Consider the following 7,381-nt stretch of genomic DNA (forward strand, 5'->3'; position numbering starts at 1 on the left):
ATACTGGTGCTACTTGTATGGAAGTTGAAGTTGCTGAGTGTGATAACCCTTGAGGTTCCAGAACATTGCTGGCCAGCAGATCCACTATGTTCCTCCAGGAAATTTTCCAGGATTTTCATCTTAAGAATCCAGACCACCAAGAGGCCTAGGTTTTTTTTATTTTTGCCCTTTGCCTCACATATCAGATAGATGCACTCAAATGTTAGTGTTTCTGCAGTGCATTTCCCCCTGCATCTGAGATTGGAGGGATTAGGTCAGCTATTCTGCCTACTTATTTGTTCTTTCTAACTCAGGGGTCAGCAGCCTTTCAGAAATGGTGTGCCGAGTCTTCATTTATTCACTCTAATTTAAGGTTTCGCGTGCCAGCAATACATTTTAATTTTTGTAGAAGGTCTCTTTCTATAAATCAATAATATATAACTACATTATTGTTGTATGTAAAGTAAATAAGGTTTTTAAAATGTTTAAGAGTCTTCATTTAAAATTAAATTAAAATGCAGAGCCCCCCAGACCGGTGGCCAGGACCCGGGCAGTGTGATTGCTGCTGAAAATCAGCTTGTGTGCCGCCTTTGGCACTCATGGCATAGGTTGCCTACCCCTGATCTAACTCATTATTGGATCTTTCTTGGCTTTCAATATATTGTAATTACTACATATGGATTGGATGTACTAGGGTAGGGTTGGAAGTGGCATTGGACCAGGTCTGTGGTACAGGCAAGGTCAGGTTTCAAGGATGAGATCTTGAATGGTGTTCGTTTTTGTTGATGGATGACCTTGTTAATTCATCAGCAGAAGCCTGACTTTCTCAGTTTCTCTCTGTCTTCATCCCAGTGACAGCAGGAATTGGTAAAGATAGGAACAATTGGTTTCCAGATTTTTCTGTAGGCCTTGTATTCCAGTTCTTAAAATTTTGAGTGTTTGACATTGATGTGCTGGCCTGTTATGGAAAAGGTTTGCACGGTGGAATTGATCTGTGGAACCAAGCACAAAAATGTGCAAAATTTGTATGTGGAATTGTTCCAGTTGGTGAATAGCCTGGTTAATTTGGGCTGCCTCCACCCTGAAACATTCCAGAAGCTGAAGTTGATACAGAATGCGTGCAGTTGCCTACCTATTAAATGGTGCTTCACAATAAGTGTACATACAGCATCACTGCTGCTCAATCGCCTAGTTTCCTTTTGGCTTCCATGTTGTATTTAAGTTATTTAACATATAAAGCCCTAAATATAATGGAACTTTGCCATCTGAGAAACCAATATGTTTGTGTTATTACTGCAGCTGTCCTCTATAATGAAGCTTGAGTGAGATACTGCTTGATTTAAGTGGATGGAGACTACTAATGTGGCATTCTGGTCTTCTCTGGAAGTTATTTTACCTCTAGATCCACTGGAGCCTGGTTTTGTTTAACCTTCTAGGTGTGCTGCAATGAGGAACATGAGCCCAGGATCCTTATCTGATGCCTTTTTAATCTAATGGTTTGGTGTATACTTAGTTGCCAGTTCCATTGATTTCCAGAGTGCTCTGCAAGACGAAAGAGGATTTGGCCAAACTATACATATGGCTTTGTTGTGGTTGATGCAGTTTTGGTTCCCAAGTAGCCTGAACCTGTCAATCTGTCAACCAAGGATTTTGCCTCTGCTTCCAGATCTGCTGGTGCAGGATGAAGGGAAGTTTCTGTACCTAGATCTGAATTCCGTTCATCTCAGAGTGGGCTGCTGGATGGATATTGGAAGTAGAGCATTCACGCTCTTTACCCATCCAGAATATTTTAGTGAACAGTAGAAAGCCTCTGTGAGGTGCTCACCTGGTGAAATGGGCAAAGTTTTCTTGCTGGTGTCATCAGAAGTCCCTGATTCCACAAGAAACGTTGGTGCTGACTGTCTTAGTCCTAGTCTACACTACAATTTTAAATCGAATTTATCAGCGTTACCTCGATTTAAGCCTGGACCCGTCCACATGATGAAGCCCTTTTTACCGACTTAAAGGGCTCCTTAAATCGATCTCTTTACTCCACCTCTGATGAGGGGATTAGTGCTGAAATTGGTCTTGCCGGGTCGAATTTGGGTAGTGTGGACGCAATTCGACGTTATTGGCCTCCGGGAGCGATCCCAGAGTGCTTCATTGTGACCGCTCTGTACAGTGCTCTCAACTCAGATGCATTGGCCAGGTAGACAGGAAAAGGCCCATGAACTTTTGAATCTCATTTCCTGTTTGGACAGGATGGCAAGATACAGGTGACTGCAGATCTCATCAGCAGAGATGACCATGATGGAATCCCAGAATTGCAAAAGAGCTCCAGCATGGACCGAACGGGAGGTATGGGATTTGCTCACCATATGGGGAGATGAATCTGTGCTAGCTGAACTCCGTTCCAGTAAACAAAATGCCAAAACATTAGAAAAAGTCTCAAAGGGCATGAAGGACAGAGGCCATAACAGGGACGCACAGCAGTGCCGCGTGAAAATTAAGGAGCTAAGGTAAAAACCAGAGAGGCAAACGGCCGCTCCGGATCAGAGCCCCAAACATGCCGCTTCTATGATGAGCTGCGTGCCATTCTAGGAAGTTTAGCCACCACTACCCCAACACTCTGCTTTGATTCCGTCAATGGAGAATCATGCAACAGGGGAGCGGGTTTTGGGAACGAGGAAGATAGCTCACAGCAAGAAAGCGGAGAAACTGGTTTCCCCAACAGCCAAGATATGTTTTTCAAGCTGGACCTGGAGCCAGTAACCCCTGAACCCACCCAAGGGTGTGCTCTCGGACCCTGAAGGTGGAGAAGAGACCTCTGGTGAGTGTACCTTTTGTAAATATTACACATGGTTTAAAAGCAAGCGTGTTTAATGATTGATTTGCCCTGGCATTTGTGGCCAGTACAGCTACTGGAAAAGTCTGTTAATGTGTCGGGGGATGGAGCGGAAATTCTCCAGGGACATCTCCATAAAGTTCTCCTGGATGTACTCCCAAAGCCTTTGCAAAATGTTTCTAGGGAGGGTGACCTTATTCCGTCCGCCACGGTAGGACACTTTACCACACCAGGCCAGTAGCACGTAGTCAGGAATCATTGGATAACAAAGCATGGCAGCGTATGTTGCTGGCGTTCAAACAACATCCATTCTTTCTCTGTGCTATCCTCAGGAGAGTGGTGATATTCATGGTCACATGGTTGAGATAGGGTGGTTTTATTAAGTGGACATTCAGAGGTGCCCGTTCCTGCTCTGCTGTTTGCCTGTGGCTGAACAGAAATGTTCCCTGCTGTTAACCACGCAGTGCGGGGAGGGGTGAAGCGTGAGTGATCTCTCACACCAGACCAGCAGGCCCTCAATACAAGAGGCAAAATGCGACCTTTTAATGCCACTCTCCCCTTTTCTCCACCAGCTACAAATGTTTCTCCTTCACAAAGGCTAGTGAAGATTAGAATGCGGGAAAAAAAACGCACTCGGGATGAAATGTTCTCTGAGCTCCTGCTGTCCTCCCAGACTGACAGAGCACAGCAGAATGTGTGGAGGCAGACAGTGTCAGAGTGCAGGAAAGCACAATATGAACATGAGGAGAGGTGGCAGGCTGAAGAGAGTAAGTGGTGGGCTGAAGATGATAGGTGGCGTCAGCTTGCTGACAGAAGACGAGTCGATGCTCAGACTGCTGGATGATCAAACTCATATGCTCTAGCGTATGGTTGAGCTGCAGGAAATGCAGCAGGAGCACAGACGGCTGCTACAGCCCCTGTGTAACCAACAGTCCTCCTCCCCAAGTTCCATTGCCAGATGCCCAAAAACACAGTGTGGGGGCCTCCAGCCACTCCACTCTAGAGGATTGCCCGAGCAACAGAAGGCTGGCATTCAATAAGTTTTTTAAAGATTTTAAGTTTTAAAGTGCAGTGTGGCCTTGTCCTTCCCTCCTCCCCCACCCCTCCCACGCTACCCTGGCAGTTATTCCTCTATTTGTGTGATGAATTAATAAAGAATGCATGAATGTGAAGCTACAATGACTTTATTGCCTCTGCAAGCGGTGATCGAAGGGGGGAGAGGAGGGTGGCTAGCTTACAAGGAAGTAGAGTGAACCATGGGTGGGGGCGTTCATCAAGGAGAAACAAACGGAACTTTCACACCGTAGCCTGGCCATTCGTGAAACTGGTTTTCAAAGCTTCTCTGATGCGCACTGTGCCTTCCTATACTCTTCTAACTGCCCTGCTGTCTGGCTGCGCGTAATCAGTGGCCAGGTGATTTTGCCTCAACCTCCCACCCCACCGTAAATGTCTCCCACTTACTCTGAGATATTGTGGAGCGCAGAGCAAGCAGTAATAACAATGGGAATATTGGTTTCGCTGAGGTCTGTCCAAGTCAGTAAACTGTGCCAGCGCGCTTTTAAACGTCCAAATGCACATTCTACCACCATTCTGCACTTTCTCAGCCTATAGTTGAACAGCTTCTGACTACTGTCCAGGCTGCCTGTGTATGGCTTTATGAGCCATGCATTAAGGGGTAGGCTGGGTCCCCAGGGATAACTATAGGCCAGGGGTAGGCAACCTATGGCACGCATGCTGAAGGCGGCACGCGAGCTGATTTTCAGTGGTACTCACACTACCCGCGTCCTCGCCACTGGTCCTGGGGGCTCTGCATTTTCATTTAATTGTAAATGAAGCTTCTTAAACATTTTAAAAACCTTATTTACTTTACATTCAACAATAGTTTAGTTATATATTATAGACTTATAGAAAGAGACCGTCTAAAAATGTTAAACTGTATTACTGGCACGCAAAACCTTAAATTAGAGTGAATAAATGAAGACTTGGCACGCTGCTTCCGAAAGGTTGGTGACCACTGCTATAGGCATTTGAACATCCCCAACGGTTATTTTCTGGTCAGGGAAGAAAGTCCCTTCCTGCAGCTTTTGAAACAGACCAGAGTCCTGAAGGTGCAAACATCATGTACCTTTTCTGGCCATCTCACGTTGATGTTGGTGAAACGTCCCTTGTGATCCACTAGTGCTTGCAGCAGCATTGAAAAGTACCCCTTTCAGTTTATGTACTCGCTTGCTTGGTGCTCTGGTGCCAAGATAGGGATATGGGTTCCGTCTGTCGCCGCACCACAGTTAGGAAATCCTATTGCAGCAAAGCCATCCACTATGACCTGCACATTTCCCAGTGTTCCTACCGTTGATATCAGTAGCTCTTTGATTGCATTGGCTACTTGGATCACAGCAGCCCCCACAGTAGATTTGCCCACTCCAAATTGATGCCCGACTGACTGGTAGTTTTCTGTCATTGCAAGCTTCCACAGGGCTATTGCCACTCGCTTCTCATCTGTGAGGGCTGCTCTCATCTTGGTATTCTGGCGCTTCAGGGCAGGGGAAAACAAGTCACAAAGTTCCATGAAAAAGCCTGTATGCATGCAGAAGTTTCCCAGACACTGGGAATTGTCCCAGACCCGCAACACTATGCAGTCTCACCAGTCTGTGGTTGTTTCCTGGGCCCAGAATTGGTGTTCCGCGGCATGAACCTGCCCCATTAACACCATGATGTGCACACTACCGGGGGCCGTACTTTGTGAGAAGTCTACATTCATGTCTATGTCCCATCGCTTTCTTCACCACGCTGCCGTCGCCTCCTCATCTGAGTTCGCTTTGGCAGGTTCTGGTTCTGCATATACTGCAGGATAATGCACGTGGTGTTTCCAGTGCTCATAATTGCCTTGGTGATCTGAACGGGCTCCAGGATCCCAGTGCTATGGCGTCTGGGATGAAACAAGGCGCGAAACGATTGTCTGCTCTGGTGGAGAGGGGGGCGACTGACGACATGGTTTACAGGGAATTAAAGTCCACAAAGGGGGTGGCTTTGCATAAAGGAGAAACAGAAACAACTGTTACACAGGATGGCCCCCTCAAGGATTGAACTCAAAACCCTGAGTTTAGCAGGCTGTTGATTTTACGGAGGGAGGAAGCAAATGAATACAAAACAAATCGGGTCTATGTCTTGTTTTGATTCACTCCATCTTTAGGGTGGCAGCAGACAGTGTAGTTCGACTGCTAGCATTGTCATCTTGTGGGTTCTTGGCAGAAGATGCTACATTACGACTGCTAGACATCGTCATCTCCTGGGTGCTCAGCGGAAGATCGGAATGACCTGGCTGAGTCACTCCCGTGTCTGCCCAGGCACCCCGACTGACCTCACCGAGATCGGTTAAAAGAGCACCCAGGAATGCGTCTGCTTGAGCTGATGGCAATCTATTCTCTGTTACTTTTCAATGAAAACATCCTTTCTGGTTGCCTTTACGTCTGAGGATGGTAGAGAGAGATCCAAGCATTGATGGTGGTCCCTCCTTATACTGTTTTGTTACCTAGACAAGGGGTCTCTAAGGGCACATCCTAAGTTCTGGGTTCCATTAATTCCATGATTCCACAACTGTGGTTTCCTCTGAATTTACTCTTTCCCCCAGAGTTGTGCTGCAAATGTAAACTTTATTTTTTAAATAAAATTCTGTTCAACCCTGGAGGACAAATTAAAAAGGGTTTGTTTAAGATAAAACCTTGAACAGAGTGTGAGCCAATGAAATGACCTCTGCAGAGTACCTGAAACAGTAGCTCTTAAGAGGAGTGAACCCATTTAGGGCTCTGTGGACTCCATAATGCATGGGACTTGGCATTTTTCAAGGTTTTATAGAACCTGGCATTTTAGCCACAGAATTTGCCATTTTGATGCAATAAGACATCCAACCTTTGTGTGTCTATCTCCCTGCCCTGAAGTTGTCTCTTGCACTTCAGTTTTCCCTGCTTAAAAGGTAATAAATTGGGTTGTAGTGCATACTTCTTGATGGAGCTGTGCAACAGGGGTCAGGGAGTTAGGGCTAGCATCCAGCCTGTAGTCAGGGAACGTAGGATGCAGAAATGTAGACTGGTGAACTAGGCTGTCTTTTGTCAAGCCGCCTGGACAACATCTTGGGAACAGTGGCCTGGGAATTATAGCTGGCCTGCTTGGAGGTCATAGCAAAAATTCCTATCTTTGAAAATAATCGCTGACATATTTTATCGGTATTTTTCATTACGAATCATGGGTGAGGGTGTCTGAATGGGAGTTAAGGGTTACAGTACTCTTCTCTCTCAGTGAATATTCAGCCACAATTGAGATCAGAGGCACTCAGGCTGAAGCTGTGTTAATATAAATGAGAGGGAGCATTCTCAGAGGGTCTTTGTTTTGGAATTTGCTTCTGTCATAAATAGATAGCTAAGAGTTAGTGTTTCTTTCACCTGTAAAGGGTTAACAAAGAGAACCAAACACCTGACCAGAGGACCAATCAGGAAACTGGATTTTTCAAAGCTCAGGGGAGGGAATGTTTGGGTCTTTGTTTTTTGTCTGGCTCTCAGCTATGAGAGGGGATCTTTTCTATCT

General features: G+C 45.9%; 1 protein-coding gene across 6 annotated transcripts in view; it reads left to right on the plus strand.

The window, feature by feature from the left end:
• DYRK1A (dual specificity tyrosine phosphorylation regulated kinase 1A) overlaps positions 1-7,381 on the plus strand; it is a 146,639-nt gene that overhangs the window by 92,382 nt on the left and 46,876 nt on the right. Inside the window, exon 1 of one of the 6 annotated variants that reach the window (XM_075073742.1) lies at positions 2,549-2,788. The exons of the other annotated variants lie outside the window; for them this stretch is intronic. The gene's annotated coding sequence lies outside the window, so the exon portion shown is untranslated. Of the gene's footprint in view, positions 1-2,548; positions 2,789-7,381 lie in introns of those variants that run through there. 6 annotated transcript variants of the gene reach the window in all.

This window comes from Chelonoidis abingdonii, chromosome 1 (genome assembly GCF_003597395.2).
Source record: "Chelonoidis abingdonii isolate Lonesome George chromosome 1, CheloAbing_2.0, whole genome shotgun sequence".
NCBI classification, from domain to species: domain Eukaryota; kingdom Metazoa; phylum Chordata; order Testudines; family Testudinidae; genus Chelonoidis; species Chelonoidis abingdonii.